Source organism: Phodopus roborovskii, unplaced genomic scaffold (assembly GCF_943737965.1).
Source record: "Phodopus roborovskii unplaced genomic scaffold, PHOROB, whole genome shotgun sequence".
NCBI lineage: Eukaryota > Metazoa > Chordata > Mammalia > Rodentia > Cricetidae > Phodopus > Phodopus roborovskii.
The window spans coordinates 69,530-92,348 of record NW_026125976.1 but is presented as its reverse complement, the minus strand read 5'-3'; the positions used below and the strand labels follow the sequence as shown (position 1 = coordinate 92,348).

Below are 22,819 nucleotides of genomic sequence, written 5' to 3'. Positions count from 1 at the left end.
CTGTTAACCTACAAAACTGATGCCTTGCAGGGGCGCAAGGCTGTTATGAGAATGTATCTGCAAAACAAAAAAAAAATACATTGTGCAATTTGATGAATGAAGATTCTAGATTATATGTGGCCTTCAGGAGAGTACAACCAGCTAAACTGATATTTAATCATATCTCTAGGAGTCTTGATTAAGAAATTACCATTATTAATATACTTAGAAAGTATACTAGTGGATGAAAACACTATTGGTATTTGTATATATTTATGAAAGCAAGCATGGCTTAATTTCTATAGCTCAGGACATAAATTCAACTAATCAATTTTGAGTTACCTCTCAAATTGTATATATATGATAAATGAGGTCACTATGTGAATGGTGTGCTTTAGAACTTTCAAGCCATTTGAACACTCAGCATCTTAGATAGCAACTTGTCATATCAGTTTACCTTTGAAATAAGGCCACTTATATGTACGTGAAAAGCAAAGAGTCAGCACTAAACATGAATACACATGAATACATTTGAGAAACACTAGTGGACACAACTGGGTTATAAATATCTGTGTCAATTACTTGTCTCTCAACACACACACACTCACACACACACACTCACATATGCACAAATACTTGCAAACATATATATTAAAATAAATATGTATATTCATTTAGAACTGGGAAATTGGAAGAAGAATTTGAGTGCACAAAAACAAAATTAGTTACTTTGAAAATGAGGGTAAAAATGATGTAAATTTACATTGAATATATAGATTTTTCAAAAAAGCATTAGTCAAGTATCTTTTTCTAAGGGAACATTATTTTACAAGGCATACACACAGAAATGTTAAATAGAAGATTTTAGACTTCAAAAGAATGGATGTATTAACACTGTCTGTATCTCTTCTTTTTCCTTCATCCAATCCCTCAAAGAAGATTGTATCTGCCTTTTCTGTTATCATAGCTACCTATATTCTAAAGAATCTTTGGAATACACCCAGAAAATTTTAATATGCTCATCTAATATTGTAGGGCTTGGTGTCTATGGAACATCATTCTCATGAATTTATTTTTCAATCGTGAATGGTTCACATGTACACTGTTTAAGCATATCCTGACTGATTTGCTTACTGAAATCATTTAACAAAAGATAATCTCCTCAGATGGACTTTTGAAAACAGATTTCTTCCTCCATTTTCAATATTGTGGAACAGGTAAGAAGACCCAAAGAGTCTGTTACGTGAATTCTTTTAGTGTGTTATAACCATTCAACTGTATATCACAATTTACAGTTTAACGTATGTATGAAGCACAATAAAAAATTCACTTCTGCGGTGTTCTCGCTCAGCCAGGTCTCTATAGTAATTGTGTGACATTTCAAATATTACAATAGTTTTTAGTAATATTAATATCTTTGTTACACCAGAGTGATTATTTTAATTATCTTAGTGAATATTCATGTGCTCTTTGAATGAGATCCCTTTCATAAGGTATGTATTGCTTCTTGCAATAATTTATTTAATAATTCAAGAAAGTAAGTACAGCAAATAGATCATGTTTTAGAGAAAGGACAGGTAAGCCACGAATTTGATGTGTGGTATCCTGACTTCACAGGAGAGGGGACAATTCACAGAGAAGGAAATGGTGATTTATTTGAGATGCTGATTCCATAACCAAGAGGATATGACTCATATTTGCCATCCTGTTTTCACCTGTGCTCCCATGAAAGCCAAAATTAAAACATGGTTGAACAGATAGGAAAGACTTCATCCTTTAGAGTGCATGAATATAAAATTAAATGGCATAATATAGAGTATACAGGAATGATTATACAAAAACGGTTCTTTTCCAGAGAATCACCGGTACCTTTACTGTGGATTATATAGGAGAACAATCTACAGTGAATAATGACTCTTTCTGTCCCCACATGAAAATATGGATTGAGAGGATTCACAGAATATATTAGAAATATCAACACTCTTGTACCATATATGTGACAAATAATATTTCAGAATCATAAGTAAAATAGGATTTTTCAAATAACAAGAAATATTTTGATGGAATATTCCTAAATATAAAATATTAGCAATTCTAAATAAAAGTCCTTCGTATTGTTTTATAAATAAAAATATTATATCCTCAATTTTAATCCCCATAACTTTTTCAGCTTTAAAAGACACAAAAGTTCTGTCTTGATTTTGCCTGATTTTGAGTTCATTTTATAATTGTCAAGACTTATTTTTAAATTTTATATAAGTACACAAATCTATTCAAATATTAATATGGTTAGAGATGGCTTCTCTTTATACTTACATACAGATGGTCTTATTTAGAACAAGTATCTGAAAAATAACATGAGTAGTGTCAGGATTGACAAGGAGTGTTATTATAAGAATATAGGAAAAGTTCCCCCACTCATTATTGCTGGAAATGACAACTGAAGGATAATATGAGTGGTTATGATCTGAATCAGGGCTATTACTAACTAGATAGATGATAGGCAGCTAGGTAGGTAGGTAGATAGATAGATAGATGGATGGATTGATAGATGTGTATGCATATGCGTTTAATTATACATATAGATCCATATATATATATATATATATATATTTTTTTTTCAATGACTTTACCTGTAGCAAGAACATTGTGAATGTTTCCTTCTGGAATCTTGTTTTCATGAGCATATTTCACAAGTTTTTCTTGTTGTTCAGGTGTCAAGTGTTGACTTTTTCCTGTATTGCAAGAATGACAATTTCAGAGACATGGTCAGTACAAGTCTGTAGAATTTATATTGATTCCTTAGTGTCCCAATGTGATGTTCAATGGAAAGTTCCAACTTTATCCAAATTCACCACTCTTAGATGTGTCAATACAGTCAAATATAATTTCCCCAAAGATCCATGGACACATTGATGAACTCTACCTTGTGGTATAACATCACTTTCTAGTGTTTCACACTAAAGAGTCATGAATGCATGTCAGTGGAACCTGAACAACTCTCCTGAGTCTATATGGTAAATTTCATGTTTTAATTTAGTGCACACTTGATCAAATAATGCTCAAAATGGTCGGAACTTTGGGAAAATAAAATTTGCTCGATTCTTTCTAGTGAAGAATAATGAATATAAACTCTCCATTAGCCTCCCCCATGGCTCCTAGTCTTCCATGACCATGCTACCCCAATGACAATATAATGTAAGAGCTAGTCCACACAACAAACAGATGGTCATTATTACACAGGATTTTAAAAATCTCATGACACTAATTTTGAGGGGTATGAATCTGACTTCATCCTCATTAGCAGAGAATCCACTACCATTCTTACAAACAACAAAAATGAAGTTTGTTTCTTGGCCAGCTCTATCCACATTCTTGTTAGTAAAGACTATGTTCTCTGGTGTTACATATACAGGTTGAAATTTATTGTCACCTTTAACTCTAATAAATGCAATATTTCAACACTCAGTGTCACTAATTGTTTACTTCATTTGATAAACGTTAACATTGACCCTGACTCTAACAATCATCTTTTATCCCTTATATGACACATGTGTGCAATGATATTCCTGTAGTCCTTCATTTTGCATATCCCATCATAGTACTTCTCTTCAAATAAGATAATGAATCCTAAATTCAAATACTTTCCCTTTTCTCTGAATTCCTTCTATCAAGACTTTGAAACCACTCTCTTGGGTTTTCCTTCCCCTACCAACCAGATCTTAAAGGCCACTTTTCAGCTTCCTCAAAATATAAAACTCTGGTGTCATACCATGGATATACACGGTTAGTGAAAGAAAACATGAGCAAAAATATACAGCACTAATTAGTAATATACACAAATGTTATTATCTTGTAAGATTATTGCTGAATACTGTCCAACACTTTGAGTTTGACAGACATTCATATTGTATGCATGTAACTGTCCATCTGTCCGTGTATGTCTCTCTCTGTGTGTGTGTGTGTGTGTGCATGCATGTGTTATATCCACTCACTGACAATTATTAAATGATAAATGTTGTTCCCATGAAAAGGGATTATAGGGTGTGGTCATTTTATATTTCAGGACTGAATTTTGATATCTATGTAAATTAAGAAGAGCATATGATTTGCCACAAAAATGTTATGAAGAGTGGGCCAAATAGCCTTGTGGTGTTACTGTGACTCTTTTGAGTATATGTTCAACAGTGGTACTGAAGGATGTTGAGGTAAATTGACTTTTATTCTCCTGACAAATAGACATACTGATTCCATACCAGCTGTACTAGTTTGCAATCCACCAGCAAGGGAAGATTATTCATCTTACTGTGCTATAAGCTGTTATCACTGTTTTTTTGTTTTGTTTTGTTTTGTTTTGTTTTTTTAATCTTAGCCATTCTGAATGGGGTAAGCGTGTATCATTGATTTGTATTTCTCTAAGGAGTAAAGATTTTGAGCATTTGCTTAATTGTCTTTTGACCATTTGAGATTTTCCTGATTAGAATTCTCTCCTTACATCTGCATCCCATTTTTCAATTTGGATTATTTGGTCATTAGGTGTCTAGTTTCTTGAGTTCTTTGTATATTTTGGAGATTAGCCCTCTGTCAGATGTCAGGTTTGTGAAGACATTTTCCCATTGTGTAGGCTTCCGTTTTGACTTGTTGACGATGTCCTTTACTTTACACAAGTTTCTCAATTTTAAGATGTCCCATTTACTCATTGTTGCTCTTATTGCCTGTGTATTGGTGTCATATTTAGGAAGTAGTATCCTGTACCAAGGTGTTCAATGGTACTTCCAAATTTCTCCTCTATGCTCTTCTGTGTTGGTAAATATATATTGAGGGCTTTAATCTATTTGAACTTGAATTTTGTGCATGACAAATGGTATGGGTCTATTTGCACTCTTCATGTCGACATATATTTATACTAGCACCATTTGTTGAAGAAGCTTTCTTTTTTCCATTTTGTATTTTTAGCTTCTTTGTCAAAATTCAGGTGTTCATAGGTGTGTGAGTTAGCATCAGGATTTTCTATTTGACTTCATTGGTCAACCTGTCCATTTTTTTGCCAATACCAAGCTGTTTTAATTACTGTAGCTCTATAATGAATCTTGAAGTCAGTGATGGTGATACCTCCAGATGTTCCTTTACAATAAAGAGTTGTTTTTACTAACCTGGGATTTTTTTTTTCCATACGAAATTTAATACTATACTTTTAAGTGCCGTGAAGAATTGTGTAGGATTTTGATAGGTAATACATTGAATCTATAGATTTCTTTTGGTAGTATTATCATTTTTACTATGGAACTACTACTTATTCTTGAACATGTGAGATCTTACCATTTTCTGATTTCCCCTTCAATTTATTCTTCAAAGACTTAAAGTTATTCTCATACAGGTTATTTACTTTTTTTGGTTAGAGTTACCCTGAGATATTTTCTGCTGTTTCTGGCTATTGTGAAGGGGAATGATTCTCTGATTTCTTTATCATTCCATTTGTCTATAGGTGGGCTCTGAGCTTCTGATATTTTCCATTAATCCTGTATCCCTCTAAATTACTGAAGGAGTTTATCAGCTTTTGGAGTTCCCCCAGGGAATTTTTTGATATATATATATATATATATATATATATATATATATATATATATATATCTCAAAAAATATATATATCATATATCATATATATCATATATCATATCAAAATATATATCATATAATCAGAAAATAGTGAAAGTTTGACCTCTCTCTTTACAATTTTTATCTACTTGATGTCCTTCAGAGAGTATATTTTAAAACATACTATTTTCAGGTACAAGGACCATTTTGAATGGAGTGTTTATTTCCTGATTCTGTATTTTGAGTCCTTCATGTACTATGACTATTAATGCTATCAGCTGTAGAGCTAGCAAAGATTTCCTCTCATACTTGGGCTTCCTCTTCACTCTACTATTTCGTTAACTATAAAATTTTTGTGTGTTTTATGTGTGAAATCCTCCTCATAACTTCTCATCTTAATTCACGTCTTACCTGTTTGCCTACACTGAGCCTGTACTAGACATTGTCCCATACATTGGGAGTTCCGGATGAGTTGTATACTTTTATGATTTTACCATTCCATTCTGAACTGTAGGTCATGGAATGATATATCTGTAGGAGAAGACATTGCCTTCTCAATGGTACCCACTAATGAACCCCCTAGATCCCCACAGTTTTCCAAAGATATCTATAGTCACATGCATAGGATAAATTTACAGAACAGACAAGAAAAAAATTTAATTGAAAAAAAATGTTGATATCTAAAGGGGGCCACCTGTTTGGGGTAGTTATCATGATCTTGGCATAATGACATAAGAAGTGTGAGATAAGAGTAAACTGACTAAGAATAGGGATTGTGTGTGTATATGTTCCTTTATTTGTGCCTCTGTGTGCATGTCTCTGTGTGTTTGTCATGTATGTGTTTGAAACTTACAAAGGGCATTTTTATTTAATCAATATGGGTTACTGTGATGTTTTAGGACAGAACTCCTATTTTAGGAAATAAAAATAATTGTAAACTTCTGCATAAAGTATGCAATATTGAGACATTCCATGCTTTCAGATTCAAGGAAATGGCATATGACTCAGATAGAGTCCATGAAATCTCTCCACCATGCTCAAAGACCATATCCTGAGGATTGTGACACTCTTGATATTGGTATGTCTCCACTATTCCAGAATTCTTATTGAAAGTGATTAATATCCGTATTTAGCATGCAGGATAGTTTTCAGCATTTTGTCTCTGATGGTCTTTGAATGGTTGACTTCCATCTACCAATGAGTTGTAAGGAGGAAATCCAATGCCATATTACACTTGGCAGAAAACAGAGGGAAGAAAAAAATGTTGATGTATGCATTTTATGTTTGTTGGGTTTTTTAATTTTTTTAATTTATTTTATATAACAAAGTCCATTTAAATGGAAACAAACATTTATAGACAATATTTGGGAATTGGGGCATTGTTCTTTCCAAACTACTTGTTGCTGGTAAGGGGCACTTTCATGGGGGATTCGAAGAAGATTCATAAATCCTGGCTGCAGTCTGTAAGGCTGCTTTGTCCAGCTGTTTTGAATGGAGGATCACCTCCTACTCTGTTTCAGGTGGTCTGGCTTGATCAAACCACATTAGTCTGGAAGGAATCCACATCTTTTCATTTTCTGTGGAAACAAAAACAGAAATCCTTTTCCCCAGTAATTTGTCCTTGAACTTAAATTTTGGAGTCAAAGCATTTTTTTTAATATAATTTATTATTTTACATGTCGATTCCACTTCCCTTTCTCCCTCCTTCCCTCCCTCCCTCCTTCCCTCCCTTATACCCTCTCTGCCCTCTCACATGCATTCTAACCACTCTCCCAACCTACCCCCACCCAAATTCCATATGTAGGGGAATGCCATCCTGTTGAGGTCATGTCGATCTGACAGGTCATGTGAAGTAGGGACTAGGACTTCTTTCCTGTATCTAGATTAAGGCAGTTATCCCTCCATGGGGGATATGTTCATAAAGTCCTTTTGTGTACCAGAGATATATCCTGGCCCCACTGTCTGAAGTTCCTTAGACTGCTCAGTCCTTCTGGCTGAAACCCATATTCAGGGGGGCCTGATATCAGTCTAGTGGCCGTTAGCTCCTCCTTGTTCAGGTAAGCTGTCTGTATGTGTTTCTGCTGCCTGGTCTTGTCCTCTCCATCTGCATCTGGGTTCCAGTTCAACTCACTGTTTATGTATGGGTGTTTAATCCTGTTTACAACAGGCATTATTTGAGGGCTGCATGGATAAGTTAGTTGTTGATCTCATACTCCAGGAAGGGCATTTATGATAACCTTTCCAAGGAATCTCAAATTGTTAGTTGGGAGCAGTCTTTTAGTTCTCTAGACCTTTCTTTGTGTTCAATTTTATCTTCAAACCAATATTACCTCACTCTTTTATGTTCTTTCTCTCTCATTCTCTCTGTCACTGTATCTCCCTCTCTCTCTCCTGTCTTTTATTCTAATCCAGGCTCAATCTTCCTGGTCAAACATGTTTTCCTATACTCCCCCTCGTTTTCACCTGCTTCTCTCTCCATTCGCTGCCCCCCACTTCCCCTGAGCTCTGGGGGACATATCCCTTCCCAGTTCAGTGGGGGACTTTGTATGAATCTCTAAGAATACACCTTGTATCCTAGTTCATCTGTTGGTGTGAATTATAGGCTGGTGATCCTTGGATCTAGGTCTAAAATCCATATATGAGTCAGTACATACTGTGTTCCTCTTTTTGTGACTGGGTTACCTCATTCAGGATGGTTTCTTCAAGTGCCATCCTCTTGCCTGCAAATTTCAACATACCATTATTTTTTTTCTGCAGAGTAGTATTCCATTGTGTAGATGTGCCACATCTTCACTAACCATTCTTCAATTGAGGGACATCTAGGTTGCTTCCAGGTTCTTGCTATTACAAATAGTGCTGCTATGAACATAGTTGAACAGGTGCCTTTGTTGCATGGATGTGAATTCTTTGGGTATATGCCTAAGAGGGGGATTGCCGGGCCCTGAGGAACTGCCATACTGATCTCCAAAAGGGCTGTATGAGTTTGCATTCCCACCAGCAGTGGAGGAGTGTTCCCTTCCGCCACATACTCTCCAACAAGAGTCATCATTGTTGTTTCTAATTTTTAGCCATTCTGGAATGCTGGAAATAGAAAAACTGGGCAAAAGGTCAAGAACTATACACACAAGCATAACCAACAAAATTCAAGAGTTGGAAGAGAGAATCTCAAGCGCAGAAGATAAACTAGAAGAAATGGATTCGTCGAAAATCATAAATCCAAAAAATCCTTAACACAAAACATCCAGGAAATGTGGGACACCGAGAAAAGGCCAAACCTAAGAATAATAGCCACAGAGGAAGGTAAGCAAGCCAAGCTCAAAGGTGCCGAAAACATATTCAACAAAATCATCGAGGAAAACTTTCCCAATCTGAAGAAGGACATGCCCATGAAAGCACAAGAAACATACCGAACACCAAATATGCTGGACCAAAGAAAAAAGACCACTAGACATATAATAATCAAAACACTTAGAATACAGAATAAAGAATGAATATTAAGAGCAACAAAAGAAAGTGGATAGGTAACATATAAAGGCAGACCTATAAAAATTACACCTGAATTCTACATGGAAACCCTCAAGGCCATAAGGTCCTGAGTAGATGTTCTATAAGTATTACGAGAACTAGGATACACAGCAAAACTCTCAATCACTATAGATGGAGAGAACAAGATATTTAATGACAGAACCAGATTTTCCCAATACGTATATACAAATCCATCCATGCAGAAAGTATTGGAAGGAAAACTCCAACCTAAGGAAGGTAACTATGCCCACAAAAATGTAGGCAACAGATAATCTAACTACACCAGAAACCAAGGGTAAAGCAGAACAAGTATATGAAAATACCACTGACAACAACAAACCTAAAACAAAAAGGCATCAACAATCAATGGTCCTTACTCACCCGCAACATTAATGGTCTTAACTCACCTATAAAAAGACACAGGCTAACAGAATGGATAAGAAGAAAGAATCCATCCTTCTGCTACATACAAGAAACACATCTAAGCTTCAAAGATAGACATTACCTCAGGGTAAAGGGTTTGGAAAAGATTTTCCAATCAAATGGAAATAAGAAGCAAGCAGTCGTAGCTATCCTAATATCTAACAAGTTAGACTTCAAACCAAAATTAATCAAAACAGATGAAGATGGTCATTTCATATTCATTGCAGGATAAATCCATGAACACAAACTCTCAGTTCTGAACATCTATGCCCCAAATAAAAAGGCACCCACATTCATAAAAGAAATGCTACTAAAATTCAAAGCTCATATAAAACCTCACACACTTAGAGTTGGAGAATTCAATACACCACTCTCAACACTAGGCAGGACCACCAATTAGAAATTCACCATAGAAAAAAAAAAGAACTAACAGTAGTTATGTCTCATCTGGGGTTAACAGACATCTATAGAACAGTCCATCCAAAGACAAAAGAATATACCTTCTTCTCTGCTCCACATGGAACCTTCTCTAAAATCGGCCACATACTAGGTGACATTACAAACCTCAACAGATACAAGAGAATAGGAATAGTCCCCTGTACCTTATCAGACCACCATGCTTTAAAATTGGAATTCAAAAACAACACAAATAGCAGGAAACATGTAAACTCATGGAAACTGAACAATGTGCAATTGCACCACACCTGTGTCAACGAAGAAATAAAAAAGAAATTAAGGACTTTCTAATATTCAACGAGAATGAGGACACAACCCATAAGTTCTACGAGGGAAGTTCATTGCACTAAGTGCCCATATGAAGAAAACAGTGGACAATCAGATTAGAGAATTAACAGCACAACTGAAAGCCTTAGAACAAAAAGAAGCAAACTCCCTTGTAGGAGTAGATGCCAGGAAATAATCAACTTGAGGTCTGAAATCAACAAAATAGAAACCAGGAAAACAATACAAAAAAAAATCAATGCAACAAAGAGTTGGTTTTATGAGAAAATCAACAAGATAGACAAACCTTTATCCAAACTAACGAAAAAGCAGAGAGAGAACATGCAAATTAACAAAATAAGAAACGAAAAGGGAACGTAACAACGGACACAGAGGAAATCCAGACAATTTTCAAGTCATACTTTTACTTTGTATTACACAAAAATTGAAAATTCAAAGGAAATGGACAAATTTCTGGATAACTATCACTTACCAAAATTAAATCAAGAACAGAAAAACAACTTAAATAGACCTATAACCCGCAATGAAATAGAAGCGGTCATCGAAAGCCTCCCAACCAAAAAAAGTCGAGCGCCAGATGGATTCAGTTCAGAATTCTACCAGACATTCAAGGAAGACCTAATACCAATATTCCTCAAACTGTTCCACAAAATAGAAGCAGAAGGTTCACTGCCAAACTCTTTTTATGAGGCCACAATAACCTTTGTACCCAAGCCTCCAAAAGACAACACTAAGAAAGAAAACTACAGACCAATACCCCTGATGAACATCGATGCAAAAACACTCAAGAAAATACTGGCAAACCGAATTCAAGAATACATCAGAGAAATCATCCACTATGACCAAGTAGGCTTCATCCCTGGATTACAGGGATGGTTTAACATATGAAAATCTATCAACGTGATCCACCATATAAACAATCTGAAAAAGAAAATCCATATGATTATCTCCCTAGGTGCTGAAAAAGCCTTAGACAAAAATTCAACACCCTTTCAGATAAAGGTCTTGGAAAGATCAGGCATAACAGGAACATACCTAAACATAATAAGAGCAACATACAGCAAAACAACTGTCAACATCAAACTGAATGGAGAGAAACATAAGCCAATTCCTCTAAAATCAGGAACAAGACAAGGCTGCCCTCTCCCTCCATATCTCTTCAATATTGTACTGAAAGTTCTAGCTAAAGATATAAGATAACAAAAGTAGATCAAGGGGATCCAAATTGGAAAGGAAGAAGTCAAATTGTCTCTATTTGCAGATGATATGATAGTTTATATAAGCGACCCAATAAAGTCTACCAGGGAACTCCTACAGCTGATAAACACCTTCAGCAATCTAGCAGGATACAAGATAAACTCAAAAAAATAATCAGTAGCCCCACTTTTTTCAAATGACAAAGAGACAGAGAAAGAAATCAGAGAAACATCACCCTTTACAATAGCCACAAGCAACATAAAGTATCTTGTGGTAACACTTACCAAACAAGAACAGACCTATATAATAAGAACTTTGTGGCTCTAAAGAAAGAAATTAAAGAAGATACCAGAAAATGGAAAGATCTCCCATGCTCTTGGTTAGGTAGGATAAACATAGTAAAAATGGCAATCATGCCAAAAGCAATCTACAGTTTCAATGCAATCCCCATTAAAATCCCACCACAATTTTTCACTGACCTTGAAAGGAGAATAATCAACTTTATATGCAAAAACAAAAGACCAAGGATAGCCAACACAACCCTATACAATAAAAAGAACTTCAGGAGGCATCACCTTCCCCTGACTTTAAGCCCTACTACAAAGCTATAGTTCTGAAAACAGCCTGGTATTAGCCAACTCATGGTTTCAAACCAAGAATACTTGTGAACTAAATGCCAGAAGACTGTAAGTATTCCTCAGATTCTCATATGAATAACATGAATTGCCATTTGGATGATAACCAGAAGGCAGCATATGAGGTTTACAAAGGCAACCAAGGTCATGTAATTATTGAAAGGCAGAAAAGCAAACACAAATCTTCCGAAAAGGGAAAAGGTGTTAGAGAAGACGATTCTGTAAGGATGTTGCAAAGAAATTTAGCCTCAGTAACTTGAGTAGCAGGTTAGATGGAGTCAGAGTTGAAAATGAAAAAAAATTATTTTGAAGAAAACTTGTAATAAACTGAAGCTGAGTCAGAAAAAGAAATGTTCATTTGTGTATGATATTACCATGAAGGCCATGGTTGGAAAGGAATTCCTCTGCCATAAATGTGTGCTCTGTGCAAGACTCAAGTATTTCCACAGTATGCCGAGCAGATCATGGATTGAGGGCTCTAGTTTTGCAGCTCTGGAGATGCCAATACAGTCTTAGATTCTGAAAGTTCTTTTGGATACCTCTATACTGATGAGGCTGTGGTGGTAAAAAAAGATTCTCAAAGTGTGTATTTTATGTGTAGTGTTCTTGTAGTGGCCGATAAGCTTCTCATAACTAGATTAATGGAGGTTTGTGAAGGAGCATTAACTGGAAAACTTACCCTTAAGAATGCTGCTATGCTGCTGAAGTTTGCAGACATGTACAATGCTGAACAGTTAAGACTGTCTTGTTTCAGTTGAATATGGTGGCCTTACTTGAAGCAAGGTCTCTTGATGTTTTAAGTGAGGATGTTTTGAAGGATATTTCCATATTTTATAGAAAAATTATTCCAGCAATGGAGAAAAGAGTCATATACACAGTATCAAGATTGACCAGATATTAACTCCATGCAAGTAGATAATGGAGATTTCTTTTTCTAAGAAGAAATAAATATGGAACCAAATTACTATGAAACTATGTTCAAGAAGGAAAAAAACAAGAGCTAAAAAGAAGCCACAGAAGCGCTCTGACAGTTCTGGAGGATACAACCTTTCAGATATCATCCAGAGTTCACCATCTGCAGGGTTATTAAAGTCTGGTAAGACCAATTCTGTGGAGCCTCTTCCAGAACTGTTGACCTCAGTCTCTGAAGGAAGCTATGCAGGAGTGGGTAGTCCCAGAGACTTACAGTCGCTTGATTTTACAGCAGGGTTCCATTTGGATAAGGGGAAAGCTAAACCATATGTGAATGGTACACCTCTTCCATGTGCTAGGGAAGATTTTGAACCATGGGAAAAATCACCATCATCTAAATCTGCTCCCCAGTTCATTCCCAGGAACAGAGTCTCTTCCAGTTGGGTTGCTGACTCTTTGAGTCCTGCGAGTCCTCTGGTCGTGGATTTTAGAACAATCATTGAAACAGAAGAAAGTAGACAAAAATATGGAGCATCTCAAAAAGAAACACTGGAAAAAATATTTCTCATGGAGTCAAACTTTCTCAGGGCAACGCAAACTGATTACATTGTGTAGTGAGATATTCACTTTGTCCACACCTGTGGCATAAACCACACCCATTGAGGGGTGGAGACAGGGGCAGATATTGCCTGGTGGAACTAAGTCTGAGGAGGGGGCTCTGAGAGCTCTCTTGCTTACAGCACGGGGACCGGAGAACATCCGGAGGCATTCTTGGGACCAGGAACCTGCTGGTGCTCTTCTGTCTATGTTGTAAGTTATTTCTCCCTGAACAAACATCTATTCAGCCTATTTGTTTCTCCTGATCCTTATTAAACATCAATACCATTGACCACCAAAGAAAATAATTCAGGAACAAACAGCATGGAACAAGTTCTAACATCTCCTTCGAAGTCCCCCAAGCCGGCTAATGCATGGTCTTCCCTGCACTCTCCTTCATCAAAGTCATTACAGGATTTCTTACTAGGAGAAAATAAAGCTGTTACTGGCCATGGTTCAGTAGAACCAAGAAAGTTGGAACTGAAAATTCTCAGGCCCTCAATATTGTAAGATGTTCAACTTATGGAACTCCAAAACTAGAAAGCAATCACGTTTCTGAATTTCCATTACTAGAGAGTCCCAATCTCTGCCTGTCTTCCTCACTGGCTGCTTCTACTTCAGGCACTCCTGTAACTCTTGTATCTATTGTAAAAGAGCAGCAGCAAGAAGCTGCACTTATCAGAAGTCGGGAGAAACCCTTGGCTCTCATTCAGGTTGAGAGCATGCGATAAGAGCTGCTGGTTTTCTATGAGGCATTTGGCAACCCTGATGAGTTTGTTGTCATTGAGAGGACGCCACAGGAGCCTCTAGCAGTGCCCATGTGGAACAAGCATGGCTGCTAGCTTGCTGCACAGATGACGCTGCTCCCGCGGTTGTGGTTGCTACACCAACAGGAAGAAACCATATGCACTGTCCTTCTTACATATTTGCTGCCACCTTATTCTAGTCAGAATAAAAGTGGATATGATTTCTCCCTATAGTTTATAATGTTTGTATGACTAATGATAAATTTTTAAAAATTGTGATTATAGTAACTTTTATGTGACAATGGATCAGGAAATATGTTAGGCTAAGGTTTTGTTGGTTGGATTGTTTCTTCTAAGTTGCCTTACAATTGAAAATATGGGTGAAGTATAAAGTTTACGAATGATTCATTAAGACTTTTTTTTCCATTTGAGAATATGGAGTAATTTAAAAGAGTTTACTATATGTGTTTTTAGAAAAGACACTGATGAGATTAAGGTAGGAGCCTCATTCATGACTTCTGATCCACTAATGTACAGAATGTGCTCTTTGCCACAGTAGAGTATCTACTGTTGCCTTTTCATTGGGCTGTTAATGTTTTAGGCCTCTTTAAAGTTGGACCTGGTAAAATGCTGTGTTCTTCCTAACAGTTCTAGACAGATTAGTCAAAAATCATAGTGTCTGTGGGAGATTTAGATTCATGAATTATTAGCAACAGAGGTCATATGAATGACTAATTGTGAAAGAATCAGTTTCTTTTTTTTCTGATAGTTTCAGTTTATTTCTTCCCAAAAGACCAACCACAATCAAATGAGGTGAGTTTCTTTTATTGTCTTCATAACAAGATCAGCTTAGAACTGGATCACTTGGCCCTTTCTCTTCTTATCACCTCCCAGTTCAAAATGCTTGCATCTCTTAATAGCCAGCATCCACTTAGATCTGCAGTTAGGCTCAACACACTCAAGCTTCAGCACAATCTTCTTTGTAGTTTTAGCCTTTTTTCGGAAAATGGGCTTAGTCTGCCCACCATATCCACTCTGTTTCCTGTCATAATGCCGCTTTCCCTGGGCATACAAAGAGTCCTTGCCCTTCTTGTTCTACGTCACTTTATGGGGCTGGTGCTTGCCACATTTCTTGCAGAACGTCCGGCGGATCTTAGGAATATTCACCATGTTGGCGGGACCGATATCGGCACAGAAAAAAAGCAAGAATCAGTTTCTTAAAGTGTTAAGATTTTATAAAACAGACATATGATTACTAAATAGTTTGTCTGAGCGGTTGTTTATAGCTACTTTTTAGTACTATGTAATCAGAAATTCTGTGAGCCTAGCTTATATGTGTATATGCGAATTTTGATTTCTTCATAGTATGCTGTTTGGCTTGTTTTTGAATGTTTAAAATGAAAAGGAAAACAATGATAAAATCTGTGCTTCGGTATGTGAATAAAATGAGAATGTCAATGCCCAAGTTCTGGGAAAGAATCCCTGAGAATATGTAAGCAGTTCATTGCTCAAATTCAGTTGATGGGAAATTAACTGAAGCTAACTCAGTGTTTCAGTTCAATTCCACCCACAAGCAGCAGATGTGTAAGCAAACATGCAATAACAAGTAATATTGAAAAAAAAGAAAAAAGAAAAAGCCTTTGAAAAAAATCTAACACCCTTTCCTGATAAAGGTCTTAGAGAGATCAGGGATAACAGGGACACACATAAACATAACAAAAGCAATATACAGAAATCCCACAGCCAACATTAAACTAAATGGTGAGAAATTCAATGCAATTCCTCTAAAACAGGAACAACACAAGGCTGTCCAATCTTTCCATATCTCTTAAATATTTTACCTGAAGTTCTGGCTAGAGCAATAAGACAACAAAAAGAGATCAAGGGGTTACAAACTGGAAAGGGAGAAATCAAACATTCACAATTTGCAGATAATATAATACTTTACACAAGTAACCCAAAATATTATACCAGGGAACTCCTACAGCTAATAAACATCTTCAGTAAATGGCAGGATACAAGATAAATTCAAAAGAAAAACTAGCCCTAGTATACACAGATGATAAAGGGGCTAAGAAAGTAATCAGAGAACAGTCACCATTCACAATCGGCACAAACAACATAAAATACCCAGGGGCAACTCTAACCAAAAAAGTGAAAGACCTGTATGACAAGATCTTCAAGTCTTCAAGGAAAGAAATTGAAGAAGACAAGAGAACATGAAAAGATAAAATATATTGGGGTAACTCTAACCAAACAAGTGAAAGACTTGTATGTTGAGACCTTCATGTCTTTAAGGAAAGAAATTAAATAAGACAAGAGAATATGGAAAGATCTTCCATGCTCTTGTAAAGACAGGATCAGCATTGGAAAACGGCAATCCTACCAAAATCGATCTACATATTTAAAGCAACCACCATGAAAATCCCAGCAAAATTCTTCACAGAACTTGAAAGAACAATACTCAACTTCATATGGAGTAATAAAAATCTGAGTATAGAGAAAAAAATCATGTACAATAAGGGAGCTTTCGGAGGCATCACAATCCCTGACTTCATGCTCTACTATAAAAAAACAGCTTAACATTGGCACAAAAACAGAGAAGTGGACCAACTGAATCAAACTCAAGATGTAATATTAATCCACAAACATATGAACTCTTGATTTTTGATACAGAAGCTAAACTTATACAGTGGAAAAATAAAGCATAATTAATAATGGTGCTGGCTTAACTGGACGCTGATATACAGAAGATTGTAGAGAGATCCATATCTAATACAATGCACAAAACTTAAATTCAAATGGATCAAATACCTTAAACATAAATCAAGCCACACCGAACCTTTTTGAAGAGAAAGTAGAAGGTACCCTTGAATGCATTGGCACAGGAGGCGAACATAACACCGGTATCACAGACACTGAGATGGACAATTAATAAATGGGACATCCTGAAACTGAGAAGCTTCTTTAAGGCAAAGGACATAGTCAGCAAGACAAAACAGCAGCCTACTGAATGGGAAAAGATCTTCACCAACCCCACATCTGATAGAGGGATGATCTGGAAAATGCACAATGGTGTTTCATGAAAGTAGACACCAAAACACCAAATAACCCAATTAATTTTGGGTATAGATTAAATAGATACTTCTCAGCATAGGTATGGCAATAACCAAAAGGCATGTAATGAACTGCTCAACACCCTTAGCGACCATGGAAATGCAAATCAAAACAACTCTGAGATACCATCTTACTCCTGTCAGAATGGCTAAAATCAAAAACACCAATGACAGTTTATGCTGGAGAGGATGTGGAGAAAGAGGAACACTCCTCCATTGCTGGTGGGAGTGCAAACTTGTACAGCCACTTTTGATAACAGTGTGGCATTTTATCAGAAAATTGGAGATCGATCTACCTCAAGTACCAGCAATACCACTCCTAGGCATATACACAAAAGATGCATATTCAAATCACAAAGACAACTGTTCAACCATGTTCATAGAAACATTGTTTGTAATAGCTGTAACCTTGAAACAGCTTGGATGCCCCTACACTGAAGAATGGATAAAGAAAATGTGTACATATACACAATGGAGGACTATCCTGCAGTTAAAAACAAACAAACAAAACAATTCATTCATGTTTCTTCTTACTCTTCTGAATCACAAGAACACTCCGTGGACATTTCCTGTGTATTTATTGAGCTAAGAACACAAGCACAAAATAAAATGCAAGAGGAAGTCGGGGAGGAAGTGGTTGGATTTTAAGTATACATAAACGATACAAATATACAAAGTGAAAAACTTCCGTTTTCTGACAAGCTTTTTGGGAACACTGAACTAGTCCTTCATTGATTTTTTTGTGTCTCTGTGCATCACAAAACATAGATAATAGTTCACCAAGTAGTCACAGCTTTAAGTTAAGATAATTGTTGTATTATATCACTTAATCTGCTACTTGAAAATTAAAAACCAAATGTGGTTCCATTTCTTTCAAATTTTCACATATATTAATTCCATTTTATACTAATCATAACAGCAAGGAACCCTAAGGGCTTACTTTTATCTCATTTTCAGGATTCACCTAACAACAGTAACTATGAATACTAAGACCAGTCAGGGAAAATACCCGAAATATTAAAAATTGAGATACTTTTAGTTTTTTATATATACTTCTTCCCCTCAATCCACTCTTCCCAGACTGTCCACCACCAGCCATCCTCCAACCTACTGCCCTGGCGCCATCCACTATTGCTCCATTTTTTATCTTCAGATATAGATCATCATTCCCTGGAAATCAGCCAGGCAAGGAAAATCAAGCTGCACTAAAAGGAGACACAACTCCTTCAGCAAGGTTAGATGAGGCAATCCTATGGGGCAAAGGTGTCTCAAAATTAGGCAAGAGAGTTAGAGACAACCCCTATAACCCCTGCTCTCACTGCGAGGATTCTAACCTGAAGACCAAGTTACACAACTAGAACATATATGCCCAGAGCCTAGGATGGTCCCATGCAGGTTCCCTGGTTTTCAGTTCAGCCTCTTTAACCCCTAGAGCCTTGAGTTTTCATGTGGTGTTCTTGGCTCCTACAATCGCCCTGTCCCCATCTTTGCGGCATTGCCCAAGCGATGCCTAGCATTGCCTGTTGATCTCTGTATCTGTTGCCATAGTTGCTGGGTGAAGATTGACTGATAACTGGTGGGCTATACACCAATTGTTTCTGGATGGTGTGGCTTTCTTCTGAGTGTTTGAAGTCCTTTGTGATTGGTCACAGGGCCCAGAAGCAGGGCCAGGAACTGGCTGGGACAGCCTGATTCTGGGGCAGAGCCCAAGGGAACATAAACCAGATATGAATGCAATTCTGTGTCAAGCAAGTCTCTCATAGTTGGTGTGGCCTGCTCTTGAGTGGCAGAAGTCCACTGGTGTTTAGAGAAGGGCCCAGCATCTAGAACAGGGATGACCTGGAATAGTGTGGCACCTGATATTCTTATCTAAGGATGCATTGCATCCTCAGAGCTTCCTTTCAATCTGATGGCTTCAGGCAGTGCATTCCAAGGAAAAACATAACATCATGGACATAAGAAGCCATGCCACTGTCCTTATTTTGCATGTTTTGCTGTTAGGTTTGTACTTTCCCATGCTTTATCCAACATGCTGTTCCATATCTTCTTCTATTTATGCTTTTCTGTGTTTTAATTTTTCACAAAAACTACTGGTAGACATTACACCCAAGGTGCATACAAGTTGGAAGAGAGTGCGGTATGGAGATAATTAAAATTTCACATGAAAATATCTTATAGAATACTGAAAATATGCTATCAAAATAATAATGACCAATTTAAGCAAATATAGTTTATAAAGAAAATAATAAAAGTGAATCTTTGAAAAGTAACACATTTTCCTGTAGGAAAATGAAATGAGTCTAGTGTTGTTTTACATTGTAAGTAGTATTTCAACACAAGTGTTACTTATTGAATTATGTCCTTAACATACCATGAAATACTTTAATGCACTTTTATGTTGTTATTTGAAATAAAAATTTATCTATTCCTTCCTTTAGCAGCTCCAACATATATTCCCTATAAGTCCTCTTGTATACCTACCCACGATCAAATTTAGAACCTCTATTTCTTTGGTCATTGCCATCTATATGGACATACCTTTGTGTGTGTTTGTGTGTTTGTGTGTGTGTGTGTGTGTGTGTGTGTGTGTGTGTATGTGTGTGTGTGTGTGTGTGTACTACCTGAGTACATTTTTGTTCTTGATGTGTACATGGCTTCAATTCTAATATTCCTCATTGGAGAACTAATATTGGGTAATGACTGGTACAGGATAGTTCTCCTTATGTTATCCATTGTTGTTTACCTGTAGGTTGTTTTGTATCTACAGAGGGATTCTGCCCACTGTTCTCATTCCATATGAGCATGTTCATTGATATTGTTTTTGTTCTAGTGGTTTTTTAAAAATATATATATAGCTATACCTAGGAGACATTGTTTTACAGCCATCACGCTTATTTTCTAGCTCTAAGAAACTTTCTATGCCCCTTTTTTGCACTGTTCCTTGAGATATTAGTGCAGGAGCTGTGCTGTAGTTGTATTCATTGGTGCTAAGCAGGTACTGCCAAAATATTCTCAATGACGCAATAATGTCTCTTCTAATACCTGGTAACCAACAATTACCTACTAAATTTTTATGTTCTGATTTCAGATAGGAAATTTTCACAATGTTCTAAAGGGTAATTTGTTAATCAAAACTACCAGGGAAGAATTAAATAGCATGGTAATTTGTCAATGTTTTCAGGTTGGACTGCATAGATAACGTGTTTCAGTAGGGATGCTTTTAATTTACTTTTGTCAACAAAAGCATAACAAGCAAAATTGAAATTTACCACAGACACTGAGTTTTATACAAGCAAATTTAACTGACTGTACTGTCTCTTCTTTTACCTAAGGCATACACATTTAATTAATCCTTGTCAACATTGTGGTTAAGTGACATGCATTTGGAGAGCAACGTTCATCCTCCTGTGGCATTTCTCAGGAGCCCTTCAGATGATTTTCCAGACATGTTCATTCAGTGTAATGAAGCTTCTCAAATATCTTAGTTTAGCCATAAACAAGGGCCCAGGGATCATGCTGTTTAATTTTCCCAGCCCAAGATTGACAAGTGTATAGGCCACATACACTGTATTATGTAGAAGAGGGCAGTGAACTTAGATCTAAAGGCTTACTGTGAAAATGCATTATTAAATAAGATATCTCCAATGAAACTAAAATGATAAAAAAACTTTTGAGACAGGATCTCCATATATAGCACATTTTTTGTGCATTTCAGTAAACACTATGGTCACCAGGGTTATGATCCACAGAAAGCAAGAAGGTAGTTTGGTTCAAAATGACTAAGTAAACTTTGTTTTTCTGAACCCAAGTAATTTCCTGTACCTATATTTAAGCACCACACAGTTTCCTGAAAACTTGCCTGGTGTTTATTAACTCAATGCCAGGAACACAATAAAGCACAAAGTAAGCTAAAATAAAGGATCAAATACATCTACATCAAACAATTTATAAAGTACATGTGACACCTTCCATAATGATGGGTGCTATAGATTGACTACATGTGATACCTTCCATCAAGATAGGTTGTATAGACTGGTTGAGAAAAGCAAGCTCACAATAAGGATCTAGGAGAAGCTCTAGTCTGCTCTCTGTCACACAGATAGCACAAAAGTCATTGAAGCCTTCTGGGTTGATAACATGTTATGAATTACTATCTTTGATGGAACAACCCTGTGTGGTTAACATCCCAGATTCTTTCGTACTTTTCTTTGAGCACAAGGACCTCCCATTCTCCACTGTTAGGCCTTGAAATCATAATTTCCATGCCGCCACTTACAATGTTGCAGGATTAGAGAAGTGAACCTCACCATAGAGAGTTTAGTTTGACTAGTACAAACAAATAACTATTCTGAATCTGCAAAAATATAAACCCATAATTTTGAAATGTTGTTTATATTTGTTGTTGCTACTGCTGTGTGTGTGTGTGTGTTTGTGTGTTTGTGTGTTTGTGTGTGTGTGTGTGTGTGTGTGTGTGTGTGTGTGTGTGTGTGCTAGAGGAGGACAATTTGCGGAAGTCAATTTCTCATTCTACCCTGTGGGTCCTGACTCACATAAAATTTTCTTATTTGGGATTAAGCACCGTTATCTAACTGAGCCATCTTGCTAGCCCAGGTTGATTATTTCTCATTTGGAACTCAATCTAGAACATTCTTATAACTCAGAAAAAAAGACCATTAAAAAACATCAAGAAAAGGAGAAGACTGGCCTGGAAATCAAATGTATTTCTCTCTCTCTCTCTCTCTCTCTCTCTCTCTCTCTCTCTCTCTCTCCCTACCTGTATCTTTCTCTATTTGGTTGAGACTTCTGTTGTCTCTGTCTTCTAGTCTGGTCTGGACAGAGGACTTGACCAAAACTGACTTCAGACTACAATCCTTCTGTAACAGCCATACAAATCCCAGAAGACATGCCCCGCCATGCCAAAAACATAAATATGTTTCTATAATGACTATTGTAGAGAGCAGAGTCTATGGAAAAATAATCATTAAAGAAACAGAGAAAATGGAAAAAAATAAAACCCCAACTGTTTTGTAGTATTTTGACATAATGTAATACTATCAACAACAAAGAAATACCTCGTTACATTCATTTAAACTACCAAATAAAACATGACTGAAACATAAAAATTATTTATAATTGTTAATATGGAAAAATCTTTTGTGACATGGAAAATTCTGAAGAAATGTTTATGGTTTGTGATTAAGAGATTGCTTCATCACTCAGTTCTAAATTCAAGCATCTCTTCAAATTGGGAAAACCATCACTTACATGATTCATATAAGAATATTTCTAGATGGAAGAGTCCACCTTCTGCTGCCCTGCTCAGAGCCTCCTGTGAACTGGGGAATGCACACAT

General features: G+C 36.5%; 2 pseudogenes; one reads left to right on the top strand and one right to left on the bottom strand.

The window, feature by feature from the left end:
- The window catches only part of LOC127218208 (inhibitor of Bruton tyrosine kinase-like), a 62,852-nt pseudogene extending 48,399 nt beyond the window's left edge, over nt 1-14,453 (top strand).
- A 684-nt stretch (nt 14,454-15,137) lies between these two features.
- On the bottom strand, nt 15,138-15,520 carry LOC127218203 (60S ribosomal protein L36a-like; annotated as a pseudogene).
- Nucleotides 15,521-22,819: the final 7,299 nt, after the last annotated feature.